The following is a 25,931-nucleotide window of genomic DNA, read 5'->3' on the forward strand; positions in this document are numbered from 1 at the left end:
CATTTAGAGTCCTTATTTCAGATTTAAGTGTATTGATGTTTGCACGTAGTTCAATACCTTTTCCAGACTGTTTTATTAAGAGTTCGTTTAAATCGTCAATATCGTATGCACCAGATTCTATTTCAAGAATATCTTTTTCACCATTAATATGGAGATGCAGTCTATTGTTAGTGTTGGTGATATTCGGGATGCTGTTGTACGTCTCCAGTCCAATCAACGCAACACTCCATTGACCTGCACTCAAATCAATTGGTGGGAAGTAATTTGCACGCAATACAGATGACCGTCCTTTCAACGTCAAAGTGTACGACATTGCATCTGAACGTCAACTGATGAATGAAGGTTTAAACATCCTGCTTATATACGTTAGTTCTTGTTCTTATTCTTCTTCTTTGTGAACGTCAAGAGAAAGATGATGCAAAGATGCCCGCAGAGGTATGTATTAAAGTCCTGATACCGTTGATAATTGTATAGCACATGTCTTCTGTGAGTGAAATATTGCTGTAATTCTTCGGGTGGTTGCAGGTCACCAAAGGAGTCGAAATAGTAGACTACCCCAGCGTCTTTCATAACGTACGCCACCCAGTGGGTGCCAGGACCTCCGACAACATCTAAATTCACAATCCCTCATAAACACACCACGGAATCTTGGTATCTTGAATTTATGTCTAACAAACTTAAGAAGGTCTGTATTTGTGAGTGGTCGATCTGGTAGGACCGCTATTGGACTTTTTTTTTTATTTATGAATTGACCAAGACCCTTCTTGTACGGTTTCAAGTATAGTCCTTTTCCAATGACTGCTGCTTCCATCATGCGGTTATGTCTTCTCGCCTCTTCTAACTGGGTTTGCGAGTTTTGCGCATTCTTGACTGTTCGAGCGATAGCTGCAGCCCCACCTGCGAGCGAACCTGCCGCTGAGAGCGCGGAGAGGGCTGGGATGAGAAAAGGAATAAAACTGCCGGATGTCTTGGGTATTGATAGAATGCGAGGTGCTTTAACGGATCTTCTCGTCGGTGATTCTTTGTCCTTCATTGCGTTTTTAGCTGCATACATCGCTGTCAGGATACATTTCTTCAAACAACCCTTCCTGTTCTTCATGTTTAGTGCGCGACGTGCAGCGTTCATAACGCGCTTGAAATTCATCACTCCTAATCCTAACTTGATTTTTCCGCGCATGGTTTTATCAACTGCGAATGCCGCGATGCGTTGACCTATACCAATATCTTTTCTTTTCCGTATCGCCTTAGCTTTATCAGCTAAAATCCTATCTGCAATGTGACGACTTGGTAGATCTTTATTTGCTTCGTATGCAATGTCGTGTTCCATGCACACTTCGTCAAGCAGATTCACTCCCTTATCACCTCGCGCCAAGCGTTTCTGAAGCTTTGTCCCAGGTCCGCAGTAGTTATACCCCGGGATGTGTAATTCCAAAGGTAGTTTGTCCAGAACACCACCGCCTCCTCTAATGTGCCCTCGATCGCGCATGTCAGGATACTGTGGTGGTTGTGGACGATGAATGTTCATTATATAGCAAATCCCTGGCATCAATCCAACTGTTTTGTGTAGCAGGAAAACCAAGCCATTTGACTAGGGCTTTATTTCCAAGTCGTCTTATGACTCTCTCCACGAGAAAAAGATCTGGTTGTGAGCTCTTCTGCATCTCCTCCGTGTAGAAGGAGCCTGCAATTTCTTCACCTTTACTGTCTTTCAATAAATAAGTTCTAGGATTCGTTCGCTGCACATTTGAAACTGTAAATATCTCAGTTGACCAGTTCGGTAGGTATGATTTCTCAAATGCGGTCTTGTGTTTTGAGATACGCACCAAATCACCTACATTAAATTTCTGTTTGCGTGGATCCAGTATCTTAATGTGAAAGTATGCCGTATCCATGAGTGTGTTATCACGAACATCAATTGGTCGCATTTTTATTGTGCTATGTTTGGTTCTGTTATATTGAGCAATTATTTCTGGGAGGATATCTGTCCATTTGTATGAGCCACGAAGGTTAAACCGCATCCACATTCTGCCTTTTATTGTTCTGTTCAAGCGCTCTACGATACTTGCCTTCAGGTGAGTGAATGTCGAGTAGTGATGTATTCCACACCGCTGCATCACTGTCTTGAAGTACCTATTGTAGAACTCACCACCATGATCGGTTTGGAGATTGTCCGGGCATCGATTGGTTCCTATCTGTAGCAAGCGTTCAAAATCATCAGCGACATTTGGTCCGGTTTTTGTCTTGACTGGTACTGCCCATGCAAATTTGGAGTATGTATCAATAACAATTACAATGTATTTGAAGCCATTATTCTCATGTGAATATTGTCGCATATCTACAAGATCAGCTTGCCACAAGTCATCCATCCCTTTAATCATGACATGCCTGCGCGGGTATGTTTTGCGTGCTGGTTTGTGTAGTTCTCGAACTACGGTCTCTATACTTATTCGATGATACCTCTCTCTCGAAGCTCAGAGATTATGGAGATAACTTCATTCGAATGAGCTGTATTACCTGCAGCAGCTGATGCCATGAGCAGACGTAGTCGATCTATTAGTTCGTTGGGGTCGTCATAATATATATACTGAGGGACTCGATTGTTCACTGTCTTAAGACCAATGTCAATACCATCTCCGCTGCTGGCACCGTTGTTGTTGTTTTGGTCTTCAAGTATTGGTTTTATAATGGTTTTATACTTCCTGTTGGTTAGGCTTTTGGTGATCTTGTGTACACCAGTCATGTGTAGTATTTGACGGTACGTGTCCTTATCACTAACTGAATAATTTATAGGTTTTTTAGTTGGTCTTAGGAAAATAAGATTCATTAAGCCTGGTGTTCGGTCAAACTGTCTATCAGCTATTTGTATTTTGTCTTCTGTTACAGTTATGGGATGCGTGCCCAGCATGTATGGTCTTCCCGGGCTAACGCCGAATCTTCTATCTGTCTGGCCTGGTGCGTGACTAATAATGAATTCATCAATGGCTTGACTGTGGTTTTGGGTCGTTTTTGTTTTTGGTGAGAGCTGTCGGAGAGACTCAGTAACGGGCTTAAAGGTCTCTCTTAGTGTTTGCTGACGATCAATATACCCTAACCTAAGCAACCGTAATTTCTCTCGGACTGCTTTACGGGCTTGAATGACTTTCTGTTTGGTCGTCGACATCTCAACGTATACTAATCAGACGTCTCTGCGACATGAGGCTTTATATATGCATTCATTTTCTTCAGCTTCTTAGTATGATCACGATCCCCCTTATCGACAACAATCAGGTCTACATCTATTTTTCCCTGAATATGATCGACCTTTTCAGTTAAGTCGGTTACTTTCTTACTGACTTGATTAACTAGCTCATTTAACTCATTCACCATTCTCAGAAGGGTTTGGTAATAGGTCTCTAGTTCCCTGCGCATACTTGCAACTTTAAGAGCCATAGCTTGAATTTTCGCATCCATGTACAAGCGAATGTTCTGTCTGTGTACACCAATCATCTCAGGTTGAGAGGTGGACATACGCGCGAATTTGTCCATGGTATGACGTAGACTGATGTGCTAACGTCTATTACCTTGTTACATATGCAAAAATTCTTGAAAGTTTCGTCTGTATCTACCATCATACAGTTTTCTTGTTTTATCAATAACGAGAAACCCATACTGTGAATGGTTCCAACAGTCTGCACATATCTTTAAGAAATCATTGAACGACGTATCCGTCCCCACATGTGCTTGGTAAATGTGTCTTAAATTAAGATTGTCTTGCTTGAAGGCTATAATGAGATTTGCGTTATCCCTAACAAGTTGTTTGGGGATTCTGGAATATGTTTGACTTAGATAAAATACGTCAGCACCCATATGGCGACCGAAAGAGAAATATTTGCGAATTTGGTCTCGGTTTTCTACTGCAACATCGTCAAATATGAATACTGTGTTTGGTTTTGTTTCTTCAGGTGGGGGGATATCAGAGCTTTCACTGAATGTTGTGTATGTAACGCCATCTACACCTCGAAATATCTCATGCAATAGCTGATACTTGGGTTGAAAGAGTGTTTTTGAGAATAGACAGACATGTTCAAATCGGACACCTTGCACATGAGTTAGCAGAGTCATGAGGACATTAGTCTTGCCGCAGTTGGATGGGCCTACAATAATTGCTCTTATATTATCGGGAAGGAGAATTCCGTTTTTCTTGTTCTTCTTCTTCTTCTGCTCTTCACTTGAATCTTCACATGACCAGTCACCGACAACAAAGTCCTTGTGGTGAGGGTACTTCACCCAGCCAGCCATGATAGTAAATGAGCCATGTACAAACAAGTACTTGACATATATAGAAAATATAACTGAGAGGATAATAATAATATTTGTGTGTAGCCAGTATAGTTCGATCAATTAACCGATTGAGCTATACTGCCTACACGAGGAACACATGTATGAAGAGTAAGATGGTCATAATTTGAGTAGAATTTAAAAATTATTGGATCAATTTGATTATAATAGGAGTGGTAGTCTGAAATAAAAGAGAAACAGTAGATAAGATTAAACATAAATTATTTATTTAAAAATCATACATTGGATGTACTATTTCTGAGGTGTTATCATAATCTGCACGTTTCTTCTTAGAACCTGTACAATATATACCAAATAATTCTCTTTGGTTGGCAATAAATTCTGCACGTATCTCACGCAATCCGATAGGTGACTCTGAGTACTCTGGTTTTTGACACACGCATTTCAATTGGATGTCTGTAGTTTTAATGGCCATATGCGAACGAAGATGCTGCTCAAAATCGTCAATATGTATATTATTAACACGTAGAGAGTTTTTAACATCACTATATGCTGCCTCTATGCTAGGAACCCAACGATTCAGTCTCTCGAGAGCAAACCGTATAGAGGAGTCTAGGTTGAATAATTTGATAACTGACGGATGTCTTAGATAGACGCTGTCGACACCTGATTTAATGCATAAGGCGCAGTCATCATATACAGTAGTAATGGAAAGTGTGACATCGGCAAGACGAATTTCTGGTGGGGGATGAGTTGGATCATATTCGGTGGTCATTTGTTGATTGATGTAGCGCCCTGCATGACAGATCCCGGCCCAGTCGAACTCGGAAATCGGGACTTTAACACTTTTGGAAATATTTTCAATCTCCATTATAGCTTGGATCCCCCAGACATGATGGACGTCTATAGCAATGTTCACACGTTTGGAACCACTGGAGGTTAAATTATATGTCGTGGTGAATAGCGTAGCCGCACTAGACGTATTCTTTTTATTTACAGTATCTAAACTCGGTGGTTGCACTATCATGGGAGTGTTCGATTGTGATGAGTTATATGTAGGCATCCAGTACTGACCACCATTTAGTTGATCTTTAACACCACCAGTGGTTGAATTCGTTGTGTGGTGAGCAGATCGAGCGTCTTCATCACACAAGTTGCTGAGTGGGACGGAGAGCAGCAACTCCTTGTCCTGCTCCAACATGTGAGCTAGGTGGGCTACAGGATCCCACGTGGTCGCTACTGGATCAAATGAGTCGGCTGTCGCTGGTGTAGGTCCGGATGAGATGGTTAACGAAGCTAATGATGATGCAGGTTCGGACGCGTCTGCGGAGCTAAGCATGGTTGCGTTTGACTCTGTTGAAAAAAGAAGATGAATGATTAGATATTAGCGAATAAGTGAAAACATTGAATAATAAGGATAATGAACGAGATAGAATAATGTGAAATATGATACTTACTTTTCCGTTTGATCCTGTTCTGAGTGACTGCACTGGAGGTCGACTGGTGCTTCATGATTGTTCTTCTTAGTCTCCCGCTGACTGAGTGACCAAGACTGAGGTCCCGGAACTTAACCTATATATGTCCTACAATGAGGTCATAGGATAGCTGAATCCTATTGGTAGAAGTCGAACATGTGACTCAATTAAGGGATCGTATTGGATACAGCCATTTCCACCACCCCACAAAACCACCAGCTGACTTGATGACAGATTACTCTGGTGGCGGTAATAAAGACTAGAGAGGCAACACGTGCCGGATACACTGCGTGCGACCTTGTTGTTGTCGACTAATGATGCTTTGGAATGGTGACGGTGTTATGAAAACATTTCATAATGACTCTGACGTCATGGCCGCCATCATGGATAACGGTATTTTGGAATGGGACAGGCCTTGTTACAATACTGTCAAAAACTCAAATGTATATAATCTATTATCTCATTTATATATTCCCAAGGCCTACACACTTTCCAGTCATCCGAATTTTCACCAGTTTGGCTTACAAAATACCCCATCATGAATTTTGTAATATTTTGGCAATTTATTGTTACTATTCTTCCTTTCCAACTCACGTTTCACCATCTTCTATATTTAATCCTGATTCTGGTACTTTCTTATGTTTTTACAAATCCCATCAATTTTCTTTTCCCCTTGAACACCTTTTATATAAAATTATTTTACATGTTCCTCATCCACATCATACAATACCTTATTACCTTCACTCAACGTTAACCTGGATAAAGCATCTGCAATTTTGTTCTGTATACCTTTAACATACTTTATCTCAAAAGCAAACTGCTTTAAGAAGAAAGTCTATCTTGTTAACCATCTGTGTACCAGCTGAAACTTTTTGAAGAAGATAAGGGCTCTGTGATCAGTATAAATGATAGTTTTATTTCCCCATAGGTAGTCTCTAAACTTTCGATCTCTCTCTGATGCAGTACTTCTCCTAGCCTAACCAAAGATTTACAAAGCATATAAAGCCAGAACATTCATATTCGTACAATGTAAAATATAAAACAGTAGCAAAATGAATGAAGAAACAATGTGACATATTAACAAATAAACAATAGTTGAAATAAATGATACATACATACCATGACAAGGTAATGTACAAAAGAAAAACAATATTATCGACTTTCAGGGAAAGCAATTTCTTTACAAGTGGCTTAATTTTGGCTGAATTATCTGTTTTATAAACTATAAATGAGTTTACATTCATAATTTTGTGGGAATCGTTGTATATTCCGAACTATGAATAACACTAAAATAATAATACTCAGAAATAACATACGGGGGTAATAGCACTGTGATGAATATAAAGACGGTAAGAGTAACTTTCGAGACTATAGTATTTTGTTGTTCCACGCGAGAACGTTATCATCGCTTACTGATCATTGTATCGCGTTGTATCCGTAATTATCATCTATGCATACCATACATTCAGTATCCTGTGTCTGATGCATTGAATGTTATAACATGGTTTGAACCCACCAATGATGGATGGATGGACACCAATGATTGGAAAGCTTAACCCTCGCAATACCAGGAGGAAGTGGCGGTACTATACCCCCACCTTTTGAAAAAAATTGTAATCTAGGAAGTTACTTCATACTTTAAACTTTTGGAAAAAATATTTACTGTTTTTAATTAATTATTCTACCAGATTCCACAAAAGTGTTAAATTTTTAAATTAAACTTAACACAAAAATTTAAGTCTTAGCAGACGGTATAACTTCCCACAGTGATCTCATATTCAGTAGTTTCAACTTCAGGACGTTATTTACACATCAGGATTTACACAGATCAAAAAAAGTTTTGCATCACCTTGTTACCGAGAGTTCTGGAACCTGTACAGAAAATTGGAATAGAGATCAACATAAACATCATTTCCGCCCTTTGTATTGCTCATGAAAAACTCACATTGCGTGTTGTACCACCATACAGCGACACCTTCAGAGGTGGTGGTCCAGATTGCTGTACACACCGGTAATTCTGATACTCAGTAGCACGTCCTCTTGCATTGCCGCATGCCTGTATTCGTCGTGGCATTCCATCCACAAGTTCGTCAAGGCACTGTTGGTCCAGATCGTCCCACTCCTCAACGGCGATTCGGCGTAGATCCCTCAGAGTGGTTGATGGGTCACGTTGTCCATAAACAGCCCTTTTCAATATATCCCAGGCATGATCGATAGGGTTCATGTTTGGAGACCATGCTGGCGATGTCGTTATCTTGAAGGAAGTCATTCACAAGATGTGCGTGATGGGGACACGAATTGTCGTCCATGAAGACGAATGCCTCGCCAATATGCTGCCGATATGGTTGCACCATTGGTCGGAGGAAGGCATTCACGTATCGTACATCCGTTACGGCGCCTTCCATGACCACCAGCGGCTTACGTCGGCCCCATATAATGCCACCCCTAAACAGCAGGGAATCTCCACCTTACTGCACTTGCTGGACAGTGTGTCTAAGGCGTTCAGCCTGACTGGATTGCCTCCAAACACGTCTTCAACGATTGTCTGGTTGAAGGCATCGGTGAAAAGCACGTGATGCCAATCCTGAGCCGTTAATTCGGCATGTTTGTTGGGCCCATCTGTACCGCACTGCATGGTGTAGTGGTTGCAAAGATGGACCTCGCCTTGGGCGACGGAAGTGAAGTTGCGCATCATGGAGCCTATTGCTTACAGTTTGAGCCGTAACACGACGTCCTGTGCCTGCACAAAAAGAATTATTCAACATGGTGGCGTTACTGTTGGGGTTCCTCCGAGCCATAATTCGTAGGTAGCGGTCATCGACTGCAGTAGTAGCCCTTGGGCGGCCTGAGCGAGACATGTTATCGACAGCTTCTGTGTCTCTGTCTGTCCTCCATGTCCAAACAACATCGCTTTGGTTCACTCCGAGACACCTGTACACGTCCCATTGTTGAGACCCCTTCCTGGCACAAAATAACAATGCAGACGCGATCGAACCGCAGTATTGACCGTCTATGCATGGTTGAACTGCAGTCAACACGAGCCGTGTACCTCCTTCCTGGTGGAAAGACTGGAACTGATCGGCTGTCGGAACCCCTCCGTCTAATAGGCGCAGCTCATGCATGATTGTTTACTTCTTTGAGCGGGTTTAGTGACATCTCTGAACAGTCAAAGGGACCGTGTCTGTGCTACAAAATACACAGTCAACGTCTATCTTCAGGAGTTCTGGGAACTGGTGTGATATAAAACCTTTTTTGATGTGTGTACTTAAAAAGTGTGTTGCGAGTATGACTCAACAAAATTTAACGAATTTTGCATTTATTAATTTTGGTTTATGGTGAACATAAAGTATGTCCCAGCCCCTTTCTGGTACACGTGGTATGTTGATGTTGCTAAGAGTGTGCTTTCTAATCAGCACCGCTTTAACAAGTAAGTTGTTTAATATAAGATAAAAACACTTAAGGATTTTAGTTTTTTTAAATTTTTTTTTATAGGAGTGGGCTTAAAGTACCATGGTAATGCGCGTTCTGGAAAATACGTTGGTATTGCTAGGGTTAATGCAACAAAGACATTCCTCACATAATTTGTTTCATATCGCAACAGGTGTTACTGCTACAGTTAAAGGATGTTTAAATTAGTTCATAATCTCCTTTTTGTGTTACTACACTGTCTAGCTGATACTGGTATAACGCATCTCAATAATAGAAACGTGCCAATTGGAACTCTGCTTGCTGTACAGCTCAGGGTGTCTAACGACGGGTAGTTAATGATGGCGCTTGAGCTGCAGGATCACGTAGCAGTTTCATTATTGAGATATAGAGATAATTTATTGCCCATTTCGAATGTTAAATTCGTGTTAATGGTTGTGTGGAGAACGGCGGTTGTGGAACATTGTCGGAATAGACAGACCGCAAACTATTCTCTGTTCCTTGCTCTTACAACCCGATATCGAACTGCAGATAAAGGGATGATCCGGCTACGTGGTGCACAGAGGCCGACTTCTATCCAAAAAGCTACTCCTGTTCTTCTTCACAACCTCAGTCTAAACATGTCTGCATCGTATTTGGCCGACATGCGTGTGCAGTCACTACAAGGCCACTCCTGTCCCCCAACTGCACACGTTAGAAAAAAAAAACAGTATACTTTTCTTCATAGCACAAACAGTACCTTTGTCAACGACCATAGACAAAAATAACCTGTGGTGGCTTCAACTTAACATGTCAGAGAGCTTGTAGTACACACGACCGTGCTACACGGTATCTTCACCTACGGACCCAAATAAATCATTCGGAAATAAAATATAGGCGGAGACTGGGGCTAGTTGTCATATGGGGTAAGTTGGCACACTTCTTGTTTTCTCTATCGTTATAAGGACTGAGAGATAGGATCGATACAGTCAAACTCACAAACGACATTGTACCTTCCATTGTAGTTTCAAGCTGATTAGAACTCCCAGAGAGGAAGGACTGCGTAAAACTTTTTGTGCAGTAGTGAGGCATCCATACTGTCTAAAATGTGTTGTTGGGGCAAGTTGGCATAGACCACATGGCGTATGCCAACTTATCCCTCACACACATTTTTTTCATATACGCATCTGCTGAAGCTTTTTTTAACTACTTTCTGATACATTTCGTTGAAGCTTTGCCATGAGGAATTACAAGAGAAAGACGGAACGAGCAAAGCATACTGCTCAGAAAGTACAGAATCCCATACGTGCTCACATTATCGACAAAAGAAGCCTAGCCGCCACAGCAGAATATTTCAACATCCCTGTATAGAGCTTAGCTAGTTGCTGCCAAAAAGCGAGAGAATGTGATGCTTCCACTGATGAAGTCCCTGATGTTTTAAGTGGATATAAAACTCTTAGGAAGGTATGTATCAGCCAAGTGACATAAAACTTGCACTCAGCTATCGGGGCGGACCAAGTGACGTAACTTAAAAAAAAATTAATACTTATGTAACCTTTTCCGTGTAGGCCTATTGAACTCCAGAGCAATATATCCTAGCTACAACACATGCCTGTCACAATATAAGGTTCGCAACTGATGACGTACTTGGTATTTTGTTCTCTTAAACGGGAGTATCTGCTAAGTGAATACCTGAAGAAAATCTCAGATATTTATTTCGGCTCACACCCGAAGGAGGTTAGAAAATTTGCTTTTCAATACGCTATCAAAAATGAATTTAACGTACCACTTTCTTGAGAGGAAAAGAAAATGGCGGGACCTGACTGGTACACGTATTTTATGAAGAGGCAACAGAGTTTATCCATCCCAACACCTGGAGCCACAAGTCTAGCCAGGGCCAACAGTTTTAATGAAGTAAAATGTGAAAAATTTCTTCAGTTTGCTTGAAAAGATTTTGGATGGACTGAAGTTGCAAGCTCAAGATACATGGAATATGGATAAATCGGGGGTCACAACTGTACAGAAACCAGACACAGTGGTAGCAGGGAAAGGTCTGAAACAAACTGGAAGGATAACCTCTGCTGAAACAGGCAGTCTCGCAACCGTAACAACATGTGTATCAGCCGGAGATAATGCTATCCCTCCTTTCTTCATAATTCCTAGAGCAAAATAAAAATCACATTTTGTTCGAGACGCTGCAGCTGGCTCTGACGGTGATACCAACAAGAGAGATTGAATGGTATAAACAAATTTTATTAAGTTCTCCAAGCACTTCATTCGCTATTCTAGAAGTTCGAAGGTTCGCCCAACACTTTTACTGCTTGACAACCACGACTCTTATTTGTCTATTGAAGCACTTGATTTATTTGAAGAAAGTGGGGTGGTTCTCCTATCATTTCCCCCACACTGCAGTCACAAATTGCAGCCTCTGGACCGGAGTGTAATGAATAATCATCCTGGCCAAACGATTTCAATTTATGACATATGTAGCATCGTGAACACAGCTTTTCCGCTTGCAACAACCCCGTTCAGTATCACCGCAGGGTTTTAGAGTAAGTGGGATTTGCCCTTTCAGTCATGACATCGTTCATGAATTCGACTTTCTGTCATCATCTTTCACTGATCGCCCGCCTCCTGATGTTGTCCAGACTGTAAATGCCGACATTGTAACTGATCCGCCTCCTCAATATAGTTCTTCCATCCTGTCTTCCACTGATGCACCTACTCCAAGCACACGATCATCGTTCAGAATTGTAACACCAGAAGAAGTTAGCCCTTTTCCAAAAGCAGTCCCACGAAAACTGTCTAACCGTGGAGGAAAAGGAGACAAACTGCTATCTTGACAGACACTCCTACCAAAAATGTTCTGACAAAAAGTAAGCAAGTCTCAATTAGTAGGCCTATTTTAGAGAAGACAGGCAAAAGGGCGGCAACTCAAAGAAAGGGGAAGGGAAAACGATCTCGGGGAAATGATTCAGAAATGACGGAATTTGAAGACGAAACGTCAGATGTAATAAGGTATGCTTATACTGAGGATAGCCTCGATTTCCCACTAAGTACACACGCTGAAGAGGAATATGAGCCCAAGTATCCATCTCGGGAATGCCCACCAGCACCGACTACTAAACAGAACAACATGAATGTAGTTCAAGAAGACAATTCGAAGCAGTATCAAGTTCGTGATGGGGAAGTATAGTGTATGTCTGTACCCTGGAAAGGTATTGGAAGTTGATGGTGATTAATTATTTGTTTCCACAACGGTGAAAGAATAGAAATTTTGGAGATGGTCTGAAGTTCCTGACTCCATCTGGTATAACAGAAGCAAAACTGTGCGAAAACTAAAACCACCAATTCGAGTGAGCAGTCGGGCTACTTTCTTGGTGAACGCGAAGTTGGGGTTCTATAATTTGGTTGTTATTTTTTATTTTATGTAACTTTTCTATGTTCATTTACTGACTTAATAATATTTGAATATTGTTGCCATTTTCACAGACACTAATACAAAATGTACTAGGGAATCGAGAGATCTAAAAGTAAGAAAGTGTCAACACCATTTGTCTTTCATATTGTATTGAAGTAAAAGTGTCTTAATTACTAACTCGTGTTTATTCCTCAGAACCTGTTGACCATGCAAACTTACCCCAGCACATGTTCCAGTGTGCCCCACAAGTGGAGTAATGTTTTAGGAAACATTTTTTTTACGAATTCAGCATGTAATCCTAAATGATATTTTCATCATTAATTTATAGCCAAGTGAAACCACTGTAGGAAGAAATAGGAAAAACTATGCCAACTAGGTCCGGTATCCCCTACCATTTTCTGCACTAGAAGAGAGGCGTTACGTTTAAAAGTCGGAAAGATTTCCTTGATATCTACGGACTGCAACAAAGCACAACATGCAGTTATGGAGATACAAATTATGCTGTTCAGTTGGCATGCCTCCACAACAGCATGTCAATTTGGGGAGACCAGAACTGTCTAGGTTCAGTCTTCTTTCACACATCCTTATTCTCGAATTATGAGTCTAGATTAAACTTCACACAAAGAACCACAATGTAGCTATAAAATCGTTTGCTCAACTTTAATTATGCCAGTCGACATAAAAAAATAAGACATTAAAAGTCTACAGCACATCCATTAACACGTTCATAGATGGGTAGATCACATTACTAATGAGGAGGCATTGAATAGAATTGGAGTGAAGAGAAATTTGTGCACAACTTGACTAGGAGAGGGGATCGGTTGGTAGGACATATTCTGAGGCATCAAGGGATTACCAATTTAGTATTGAAGGGCAGCGTGGAGAGCAAAAATCGTAGAGCGAGACCAAGAGATGAATACACAAAACAGATTCAGAAGGATGTAGGTTGGAGTAGGTACTGGAAGATGAAGAAGCTTGCACAGGATAGAGTAGCATGGAGAGCTGCATTAAACCAGTCTCAGGACTGAAGACCACAACAACAACAACAACATTGGAAGCTTTGTAAGCTGAATGTTACAAATGTCATCAACATGGTGCATGGGGGCTTAATTATTAAATTTGAAAATACTTTTTTTTTCGTAGCTGTATATCCGATTACGCTGTGTCTCGTAAACGGTTGGCCCTGACTAGTATTATTACGCAATCTGACTGCATAGAACAACAACAAAGAATGAAAGAAAATTTCCGTTAACACAATTAATTAATTAAGTCCCCAGCAACTATAAAACCTACGAAACCAAAGCACAAGTATAACTGTTCTGTGTGTGGAAGTATGACTCAACGTACACATCTGGCACAGTTCTTCTTCAATAAGACTAGAAATTTTAAATATCATTTATACTGAAGTAATTAAAGAAAATAGAAATACTATAATCACGCAAGAAAACCAGAATTACACTCTAATACAAGAACACAAGCCAGATGCTTTGTTGACTGAACCTGTAATGATGCATTATTCAAGACATTGAAATAATGAGAGAAAAAAGAAAAGGAGTTTTGATACCCTCATTTATATTGATGAAAAGCACTCTAATCATTACAATATCTCCACACCGACTCGCTACTACCACATCTCAACAAGAAGTGAATACTGCCACATCTCGACAAGAACTCTTCACTACATCTCAGCAAGCACTGACTACTACGAGTTCTCAACAAGCACTGCCTACCATGAGTCCTCGACAAGCACTGCACTCCGCTACTTCTCAATAATCACTGCCAGTGGAGGCGGCGAAACAAAACTCTCTGGCGCTGTGGCTCAGTGTGGCCACCTTTCATATGCCCTTCCTCCACGGGCTAGAATTTGATGGTATTTTTGCCAGCATTGGTGGTGAAAATACCACCAAATTCGTCAAAAAAAAAAAATACAGACAAAATAAAAGATAATATTAATACATAAATATCACATAATTAGATAAAATTTTGGCTTTGCACTGACCTTTCAATAACCTAATATATAAAATACAGTAGGCAATACAAAATCTTTCATACATGTGGCTTTACATAATAGTTTACACAATACACAAAAAATCAGTTTATACAAATGTTCGCATAAAATACTTTTAATTATTCAAAAAAAAAAAACAAATAGTTGATAGTTCCAGCAGCAGCACCCAGCAATGGTCAACAGGCGCAAACACCAACAAGTGACATCATTTTAGTAAAAGCAGTTCCATCTGTGGCACCCAGTAATGTCGAACAGGTGCAGACAGCAAGAAGCAACATCAGTTCAGTAGAAGCAGTCCATCAGTGGCACCCAGCAATGTTGAGCAGGTGCAGACAGCAACAAGTGACATTATTTCAGTAGAAGCAGTTCATCAGTGGCACCCAGTAATGTTGAGCAGGTGCAGACACCAACAAGTGACATTATCTCAGTAGAAGCAGTCCATCAGTGACACCCAGTAATGTTGAGCAGGTGCAGACACCAACAAGTGACATTATCTCAGTAGAAGCAGTTCATCAGTGGCACCTAGCAATGTTGAACAGGTGCAGAAACCAACAAGTGACATAATTTCAGTAGAAGCAGTTCATCAGTGGCACCCAGCAATGTTGAACAGGTGCAGAAACCAACAAGTGACATTATTTCAGTACATGCAGTCCATCAGTGGCACCCAGCAATGTTGAGCAGGTGCAGACAGCAACAAGTGACATTATTTCAGTAGAAGCAGTTCATCAGTGGCACCTAGCAATGTTGAACAGGTGCAGACAGCAACAAGTGACATCACTCAGCAGAAACAGTTCCATTAGTGGCACCCAGCATTGTTGAACAGGTGCAGACACCAACAAGTGACATCATTTCAGTAGAAGCAGTCCATCAGTGGCACCCAGCAAAGTTGAGCAGGTACACACAGCAACAAGTCACATTATTTCAGTAAAAAACAGTCCATCCGTGGCACCCAGTAATGTTGAGCAGGTGCAGACACCAACAAGTGACATCATTCAGCAGAAGCAGTTCCATTAGTGGCACCCAGCAATGTTGAACAAGTGCAGGTAACAGTTCATAATATTCACTATCAATAATCACACAGTTCATCAGCAGAAATTAAACATTTCTAAGTGTCACACATCAATGTTGATCAATGTTGAACAAGTGCAGGTAACAGTTCATAATATTCACTATCACTAATCACACAGTTCATCAGCAGAAATTAAACATTTCTAAGTGTCACACATCAATGTTGAACAAGTGCAGGTAACAGTTCATAATATTCACTATCACTAATCACACAGTTCATCAGCAGAAATTAAACATTTCTAAGTGTCACACATCAATGTTGAACAAGTGCAGGTAACAGTTCATAATATTCACCATCACTAATCAGACAGTTCAGGCATGAACAATAGTTTGAATGCACATACAAATGCTTTTACAAAATTATTCTCAATGCTCTTACACTAAACATACCAATTCTAATAAACACACAAATGATATCAGATAATTGTCATATTAACTATTACAAATACTCAAATATCAGTAAACCTATAATATTTATGGGTGTCAGTGCAAGCCACTACAAACAAATAAAATAATATTTAGGAGCTAGGTGGGTAGGATTAGGAAAGGAAAGTACACAAAACACACTCACTCATCTTTCATCCACATTAAGTACTACTGTGTAATTGAATAGTGTTAACTGTGTAAATGCAATTCTGTCAAAATTCGATGTTCATCATGTGTATCAAGTAGTAGTGGCAGCAATGTATAACAGTCAATAATAGTTAAGTCAACGTCATAGTCATCATGTCAAGACCAATGTTTGCCAAGCCAGATCAAAATGTACGGTTGCTGAACAACTGTCAGTGAGCCAAGATATGCAATTACTTCCTCTCTCCAAAAAAAAAAAAAAAAATATATATGTACTGCCTATTGCTTTAACAAAGTGTGTGTAGACAATCTCCCTTCTACTTGAGTGTTGTAGTCTGCTATCTTCATCCTCCTTGTTGCATATAGACCAACAAAAAAAATATGCACCTCACTTACTTTACCTCTTATCCACCAAAACTCCAATAATCATCAGCATCACATAATCTCAATACTTCAATAATACCTCTTACATCGATACATATAAATCTTATCATCAATATCATTTACCTTACCTCTTGTCCACAAAAACTCCAATAATCATCAACTTCATATAATCTCAATACCTCAATAATACCTCTTCAATAAGTCAACACATATAAACCTTATCGCCAATATCATTTCACTTCCATAACAACTCTTTCCTCTAGTCAGTCTCCTCGAACAAGTACAGATAAAATCCTAATGCAAACCTCATCATCCCATACAATCCGAAGACACACTGTCAACACACAACCTCTGTGTAATCCATCTGACCCAAATCTTCTACTCATTATAAATTATAAGATGGATTTTGGTTACCTTGTCCATCATTAAATAAAAGAAATGCATACATGACCTCTAACAGACTTAGTTCGAATAACTCTCAGTAATTAAATACGATTATGGAGTGTGAATGATCATAATATTTCACAGTGTGTACACCACTTCAAGAATTATGGCAAACAGAAGCAAACATGTGGAGTATTTCTTGTGTCAAGTGTCACTTCCTATTTCAATTGCTCACGAAAAATGCAGTGTAATAACTGTCAACGGTCTAAACCTAGTTTTGGTATGTCATCTCGTTAGCTTCCTTGCTATTAGCATAAATTTATACAGCTTCCATAAAACCTCCAGCTCATGTGACTTCTATGAAGTTTCTTGTACTAATGTCGTTTATGTCGAATTATAGCAGTTCATTTTCCTATCTTAAAAATATAAGGCACTGACCGTAAGCAAAACATGCAATAGCGAGTAAATATACCAGTAGAGAACAGAATGTCAACAAGTGGATGCAGCACAATCCCTATAACGAGGCTCTGCCAAGCGAACAATCTATAATTAATACCATAATGTGACCTAAACTCTATGTTTGTACACAGTATATCAGCATTTCTATCTACCAAATTAAAGAGTAGTTATGACAAAAAAAAAAGTATAAATATGCAATCCATACGCATAGCAGCAAACATATATCTTACGTACTAAACAGGTCATTAGCATCATATCAGCATAAGCAAATAAATGTTCATATGTCATCTTAATAAGTAAACATGAAGGCGCAAGCAGATAAATCACAAAGTATAACTTACATACATATCAGCACAACGAATCAGGTGACAATTATAATTTAAATAAATAAGCACAGCATGCACATAATAAAAAAAATATGACATCAGTGAAAAAGCATTGCAGCCAAGCGATGCATAATATATACAAATAACAACCCTGTTCATTAATAAAACATTGACAAAAATCAGCAAATGTACGCAAGCACGTCGCTTCACAAGTAAATTCATAGAACATGAAATTAGCACAAAGTATGAATCACGTAATCGCGAGCAGCAAATTATGTCTAAAGTACGTACCTAAGTGGAAATATGTTACCTGAAAAATAAACTCAATTAATAGTTACCTTTTTAATTTATTAGTTTCTTCTTGGAAATTACATTCTTTCTGAAATTTTCTCGATAGCAAGTCCTCTTAACGTCGGAGACACACAGAATTTACCTGAAGTTCTTAAATATTTTATACAACCTTATCCTGAAAAATACTGAACGTTAATAACATAATTCATCAAGTCACTATAGCTTTATACTGAATTTAGTTGGAGAATTTAGACTGTGTATTTGTTTACGGCTGTCAGTGCATTCGCACTGAGCGCTCGATCAGCTGTAGGCGCGTGACGTAGGAACCAATTGTTTGTGGTCAACGACTGCCTTGTGCGGCGTGCGGACTTGACTGTTGCTTTGAGTATATGCCGCCGCCAAAACACAGCGCGGTATCCTTGTATTCTCTGCATGTTTACGTAAACTGTTGGTTTCTCGAAAGTATGTCATTCCACAAAAATTTTAACGTTTGATATATGATGTATTCCCTTAGAGCGTCGTGATTTAAGAGTTTCTACTTCAACAGTGTTATCATGAATAATTTTGCGAATTCTATATGGACCGTTATAAAGCAGAAAAAATTTGCGACACAAGCCTTTTCCTTTGTGAGACAAACGATGAGACTTAATTAACACCTTCTGACCAACTGACAAAACTTTTAAATGACCAGGACGCTTAGCTGATTCCTCTCTTCTAGCAGCTGCAGATGCAATATTTTGTAGAGCCAGGTTGACAACTTCAGAATGCCGCAGTTTCCGTGAAGGCGGAAAAGGAACGATTTCAGATATGCGATTTGTTGGTGCTTTGTTTTTTAATATCAGTATAGGCGGTAAAGAAGTTGAGTCATTAGGAAGTTCATTCAGAATGTTTTGAAAAATATGAAGATACTGATCCCACGTTCTGTGGTTCTGATGACAATAAAGACGACACAATTTATTGATTTCCTTCATCCATCTCTCTGAAGCATTAGATTGAGGGTGAAAAAGTGAAATGAAAATTGGTTTAATTTTGCGACGCCGTAGAGTACGTAGCCAAATTTTAGAACGAAACTGTGATTCATTATCTGATATAACCTTATCAACATGACCCACTTCCTTAAGAGAATGTTTGATGAAAGCGTTAGATACTGAACGAGCTGTTGCTTTGCGTAACGGTGTAAAACACACATACACTCCTGGAAATTGAAATAAGAACACCATGAATTCATTGTCCCACGAAGGGGAAACCTTATTGACACATTCCTGGGGTCAGATACATCACATGATCACACTGACAGAACCACAGGCACATAGACACAGGCAACAGAGCATGCACAATGTCGGCACTAGTACAGTGTATATCCACCTTTCGCAGCAATGCAGGCTGCTATTCTCCCATGGAGACGATCGTAGAGATGCTGGATGTAGTCCTGAGGAACGGCTTGCCATTCCATTTCCACCTGGCGCCTCAGTTGGACCAGCGTTCGTGCTGGACGTGCGGACCGCGTGAGACGACGCTTCATCCAGTCCCAAACATGCTCAATGGGGGACAGATCCGGAGATCTTGCTGGCCAGGGTAGTTGACTTACACCTTCTAGAGCACATTGGGTGGCACGGGATACATGCGGACGTGCATTGTCCTGTTGGAACAGCAAGTTCCCTTGCCGGTCTAGGAATGGTAGAACAATGGGTTCGATGACGGTTTGGATGTACCGTGCACTATTCAGTGTCCCCTCGACGATCACCAGTGGTGTACGGCCAGTGTAGGAGATCGCTCCCCACACCATGATGCCGGGTGTTGGCCCTGTGTGCCTCGGTCGTATGCAGTCCTGTTTGTGGCGCTCACCTGCACGGCGCCAAACACGCATACGACCATCATTGGCACCAAGGCAGAAGCGACTCTCATCGCTGAAGACGACACGTCTCCATTCGTCCCTCCATTCACGCCTGTCGCGACACCCCTGGAGGCGGGCTGCACGATGCTGGGGCGTGAGCGGAAGACGGCCTAACGGTGTGCGGGACCATAGCCCAGCTTCATGGAGACGGTTGCGAATGGTCCTCGCCGATACCCCAGGAGCAACAGTGTCCCTAATTTGCTGGGAAGTGGCGGTGCGGTCCCCTACGGCACTGCGTAGGATCCTACGGTCTTGGCGTGCATCCGTGCTTCGCTGCGGTCCGGTCCCAGGTCGACGGGCACGTGCACCTTCCGCCGACCACTGGCGACAACATCGATGTACTGTGGAGACCTCAAGCCCCACGTGTTGAGCAATTCGGTGGTACGTCCACCCGGCCTCCCGCATGCCCACTATACGCCCTCGCTCGAAGTCCGTCAACTGCACATACGGTTCAAGTCCACGCTGTCGCGGCATGCTACCAGTGTTAAAGACTGCGATGGAGCTCCGTATGCCACGGCAAACTGGCTGACACTGACGGCGGCGGTGCACAAATGCTGCGCAGCTAGCGCCATTCGACGACCAACACCGCGGTTCCTGGTGTGTCCGCTGTGCCGTGCGTGTGATCATTGCTTGTACAGCCCTCTCGCAGTGTCCGGAGCAAGTATGGTGGGTCTGACACACCGGTGTCAATGTGTTCTTTTTTCCATTTCCAGGAGTGTATTTTGATGTCAACTCCACTGCTACGAAAATGTACGCAAAACCATTAGTAGAACGAACCACCGGACCGAACAAATCGACTGCAGCCATCTCCTTTAATTTCGCTGGAATGATAGGAAACAACGGTGCTCTGTGAGAAATTGTTGGCGGCTTAGCCTTTTGACGTAATTTGCATTTGGCCAGAACAGATCGAGTACGTTTTTCCATATTACTGAAGTAGCAATTTTATTTATGAAAGCATTTTCTGGGACCAAAGTGTGCATAACTGAAATGTGTGTACCAAATCAATTTTGTAACCCACTCATCAGGAATACAAACTAACCAAACAGAGTTGTCAACCGATTTTCATTTAAAAAGAACTTTCCAGATAGATCGCAGAAACGAGGTGTGGCCAAATCGTCCAATCTAACAAAGCGTCTAAGAAAATTACAGACACCAAGGAAACTACGAACATCACGTTTTGTGGTAGGAACAGCATAGTTACGAATAGCGTCTAGTTTTTCTGGATCAGGAAGAATACCTTCTGTAGAAATAATGTGACCGAGAAATTTCACCCGAGAACGACCAAATTCAGATTTTTCCAAGTTCACTGTAATGCCAACTCTTGCAAAAATACGTAATAATGAATCCAAAATTTTGTTGCGTTCACTCCAAGAACGTTTAGCAATAAGAATATCGTCAACATATGAAGTAATATTGTCACGAAGATAAACAGATAAAATTTCGTTTAAGCTACGAATGAATGCTGCTGAAGATACAGTAAGTCCAAACGGTAATTTCCGAAATCTCTTTTGGGTAAATTAGTCATATCCGGTTATTGTTTACTTACTCTCTAGATAGATTGATAGTAGAAGAGTTGTTTTGACAGATGCAAAGAATAGTAAAAGAGTAGGCAGCGGTGCAGAAAACTAAAAGGGAAATAGCACCACTACAGCTCGGGGCCCTATGCACGCTACGGCACATATTCACTTAGAGTAGTGAATCCCCTGAGGACTTCAATAGCCGCACATAATTTTCAGTTTGTGACTTAGTGGCCAATTTGGTGGAAGTGCGTACATAAATTGATCTAACCATGAACATGGATGTATGTCATTCTTAGAATTGCGGAAGATCTTAAATTTCCGAACAGTCAAAAAGTGTTTATAGTCAAAGTTTTCGCCTCGTGGCGACAAAGACCTACCGCGTCTGTCCCAGTCACAATGACGATTATTGTTAAATTCACGCGCCTGGCGCTCTCTTGTTGCATCCCGTACATGAAACAAATTACTTTCTTCAAACCCCTCTGCTATCTGTGATTCCAAATTTCTTTTGCTGTCTTTTCCTACGATTTCGCCTTCAATTTGTTTGACTTGCTTTTGTAATGCCTCAACTTCCCTTTTAACGCGCTCATTAAATTTTCCCTGATTTTCAACATGTCTATTTATGTTCTGGTACTCTTCGGTTTCTGCAAATGGTAATGGAGCTGTATCATCCGAATCTCTGTCCCCATTTAAACTAAGACTTGTCAATTTATCTGAAATCTCCTCAACTCTTTCCGATAAATCACCTATTTTTTCTTTTTGTTTATTTACGTCTTCCGTAAGTGTCGCGACTCGGGTTTCAGCATTGACACATTTGGTAGTTAACTGTTCATATTGTTGTGTTAGATTATTTATTCTGTCATTTGGTACGGATTCCTCGATTCTCTCAAATATTGCTTCCTTATCGAGTGCATATTGTAAATTTAACTCTGAAAATTTTTGTACTATCACGCGATCTCTTTCTTCCTGTTCTCTATCCTGTTCCCTTTGTCTAATCTCTACTGCAATTAATATATTATTGTGAGAATTCAAAATCGGTTGTACTTCTTCTCTGATTTCTTTCTTTAACTCACCTTTCATATTTTTGAAACATGTCCCTATTCGTGAGTCTAACCGTGTTTCCAGTGTTCCCATATCAGTTTTTAATTCAGATCCCAAAGTTCCCATCTCGGTTTTAATTGTTCCTATTTGTGATCCCAGTGAGTCTAACCATGTTTCCATTGTTCCCATTTGTGAGTCTAACCGTGATCCCAAATTTAATATTGCACCCATCAACTGCTCCTTATGAACTAGTTCAAAATTCCTTTCGCCCCTAACATTTCCCGCAAAACCAGTTTCCTTCGTCATAGCTGTAAAGCTATCTGTGTTCGATACTATTCCAGAATCTTCTATCGTTAATCTCGTATTCTGTGAATTTTCTGATTGAGAAAAATTTTGAAATCGTTCCGGACTATCTTCCCGACTTATTAAATTGTTTTCCACTTCATTATTCATGATACTGTTTTCCTCTGTTGGCGAGTTCGCCATGTTAACAATTTCGTCATTCTCACTATCCATCACTTTTGCCTTTTTCATCGATCGCGTAATCATTTACAAAACATACAAAACTCGTCACTGTACGAAGATTACACACAATGACTCTTTATCTCCAACAATACCATTTACACGAAATGTTTCCCTCAAACACGATTAATCGAACAATTGAAATAATTGCCCTAAATTGTCAAACCCATAGACAAGACAACAAAATTAAATTCTGAAAAAAAAATGCCATTAGAAGAATGACAATTACCAAATCTACACATGCAAAATAGACTACAATTACTAAACTACAAATTACTACAACAATACTACTGTATACTATTTTTACAATCAGAAGATTTCCAAGGGACGATCCGAAGCAGCGGTCGCCACGTGCATGGGGGCTTAATTATTAAATTTGAAAATACTTTTTTTTTTCGTAGCTGTATGTCCGATTACGCTGTGTCTCGTAAACGGTTGGCCCTGACTAGTATTATTACGCAATCTGACTGCATAGAACAACAACAAAGAATGAAAGAAAATTTCTGTTAACACAATTAATTAATTAAGTCCCCAGCAACTATAAAACCTACGAAACCAAAGCACAAGTATAACTGTTCTGTGTGTGGAAGTATGACTCAACGTACACATCTGGCACGGTTCTTCTTCAGTAAGACAAGAAATTTTAAATATCATTTATACTGAAGTAATTAAAGAAAATAGAAATACTATAATCACGCAAGAAAACCAGAATTACACTCTAATACAAGAACACAAGCCAGATGCTTTGTTGACTGAACCTGTAATGATGCATTATTCAAGACATTGAAATAATGAGAAAAAAAAGAAAAGGAGTTTTGATACCTTCATTTATATTGATGAAAAGCACTCTAATCATTACAATATCTCCACACCGACTCGCTACTACCACATCTCAACAAGAAGTGACTACTGCCACATCTCGACAAGCACTCTTCACTACGACATCTCAGCAAGCACTGACTACTACGAGTTCTCAACAAGCACTGCCTACCACGAGTCCTCGACAAGCACTGCACTCCGCTACTTCTCAATAATCACTGCCAGTGGAGGCGGCGAAACAAAACTCTCTGGCGCTGTGGCTCAGTGTAGCCACCATTCAATGGAAAAATCAATATTGAACATTTGTTTCCTGTTTCTCTACTATGACGAGTATAATCTATGGAAATTTATGCTGGTTATTTTTGTTGATGTGTTTTGTTAAGTATTTTCTCAGTCGTTCTGCTTTAACTTCGGTTTCAGATGTTTAATTTTCAGTGAGAACCTAACATTATCGAGAAATGAATTAAAGGATCTCTTGTCTATATTTGGTACCTTTATTTCAACCCTACTTGGATACACTGCATTTAATCATTTGCGGATGTAATTTCAGGTCACGAAAGCAGTGGCATTAGTAATCATATTAATGATACAAAATGGTGTACTTTACCTGTACTATAAAGCATGTCGCCTTCTTTGGGTTCAAAGCAATCTAGCTTAAAAAAAATATGTTTAATGGATAACTACTAAGCGTTTGAGATGTAATACGTTTTATGTATTTCTTCTCAAAATTAGATTTTGAGTAACGATACGTCTTCAACATCACCTGATATATTTTATAAAAAATTCCAGTTTTATAATCTTCCCCCTCTTGGATAAAGTTTTCGGACGACCGTGTACACTAGATACTGAAAAACAATGGAAACTACTCAAGACAACAAGACGCTGGCCGTTGTTAATTTTTACATTCACCACCCTGCGACATTAGCCCCTCCGCACCCCGTATTCGCACGGTGACCTACACAAAACGTTCTACGGTCGCATCAGCGAAATGGTTAGTGTTCGAATCGAGGAATCACAGCATGCGGGTCTGTGATGACCGTACGTCTGGATGCAATCACCCACTGGTACGGTCCCATCGAAGAGGTAGTAGACAGAAAGCGATGGAAGGGTGGCGGTCTTAAGTGCAGATGGGGAGAGAAAGTGCCACAGCGAGTGTCGTGCGACTGGTAGTAGGACTACTTGTGGATTTGTGGTAGTAGCGTCAGTTCAAGGTTGGTTGTTAGTAAGTGTTAATAGATAGGTATTAACCGTTATGGCTGGGCTCCGGCGAGATCTCCTAGGCCAGCTGCAGCGTCAGCATACCTACAACATAACGAGTCGTCTTCTGAGAGGTCAATTTGATTATAAAATTGGCCGCTCGTTGTGTGGAATCGTTTGGGGTTTGTCTGTGTCGCGTGTATTCGGATTTCCTGCTTGCGCTGACTAAGTTAGCTATATGACTACAACTGTAGGTGCCAGTCACATGTGCTGTAATTCAGTTGTTTGTGTACTGAGTTTAAGCCTCCCAAGTAAAAGATCCTCTAACGTTCTCATTATACATAAAGGATATATCAAACATGAAAAGCACCACTATAAGATTTTTCGCTAATTGTTTACATGAAAGTATTGTCGTTAGACAATCGTAAGACAATGCAGAAGGACTTGAACAAAATTTTCACTCGGGATAATGCATGGCACGTCATTTTGAACGTGGAATATGTAAAATAAAGCCATTAACAGAGAGAAACAACCAGTCGATATCCGATTACTAGATTAATGGTGAACATTTTACGCACATCACATCGTGTATATAGATAAAAGTAATAAAACCCTCAGAAAAAAAAAGAAAGAAAGGTCAGAGCACCACGAAGGAATTATTCGAATGGGACGGAAATCGGTGGATGCGATGTACATCTACAGACAAACAAATGGTTAGGCTACAATTTCAGAAAAATTGAATGATTTATCCCAGAGAATGAGCTTCACAAATTGAGCAAGTCAGTAACTCATAGTTATGCTCTTATGCAAGCAGTTATTCGGCTTGTCGTTGATGGACAGAGTTATTGTATATTCTGCTGAAAGATATCGTG

Source organism: Schistocerca serialis, chromosome 2 (assembly GCF_023864345.2).
Source record: "Schistocerca serialis cubense isolate TAMUIC-IGC-003099 chromosome 2, iqSchSeri2.2, whole genome shotgun sequence".
NCBI classification, from domain to species: Eukaryota; Metazoa; Arthropoda; class Insecta; order Orthoptera; family Acrididae; genus Schistocerca; species Schistocerca serialis.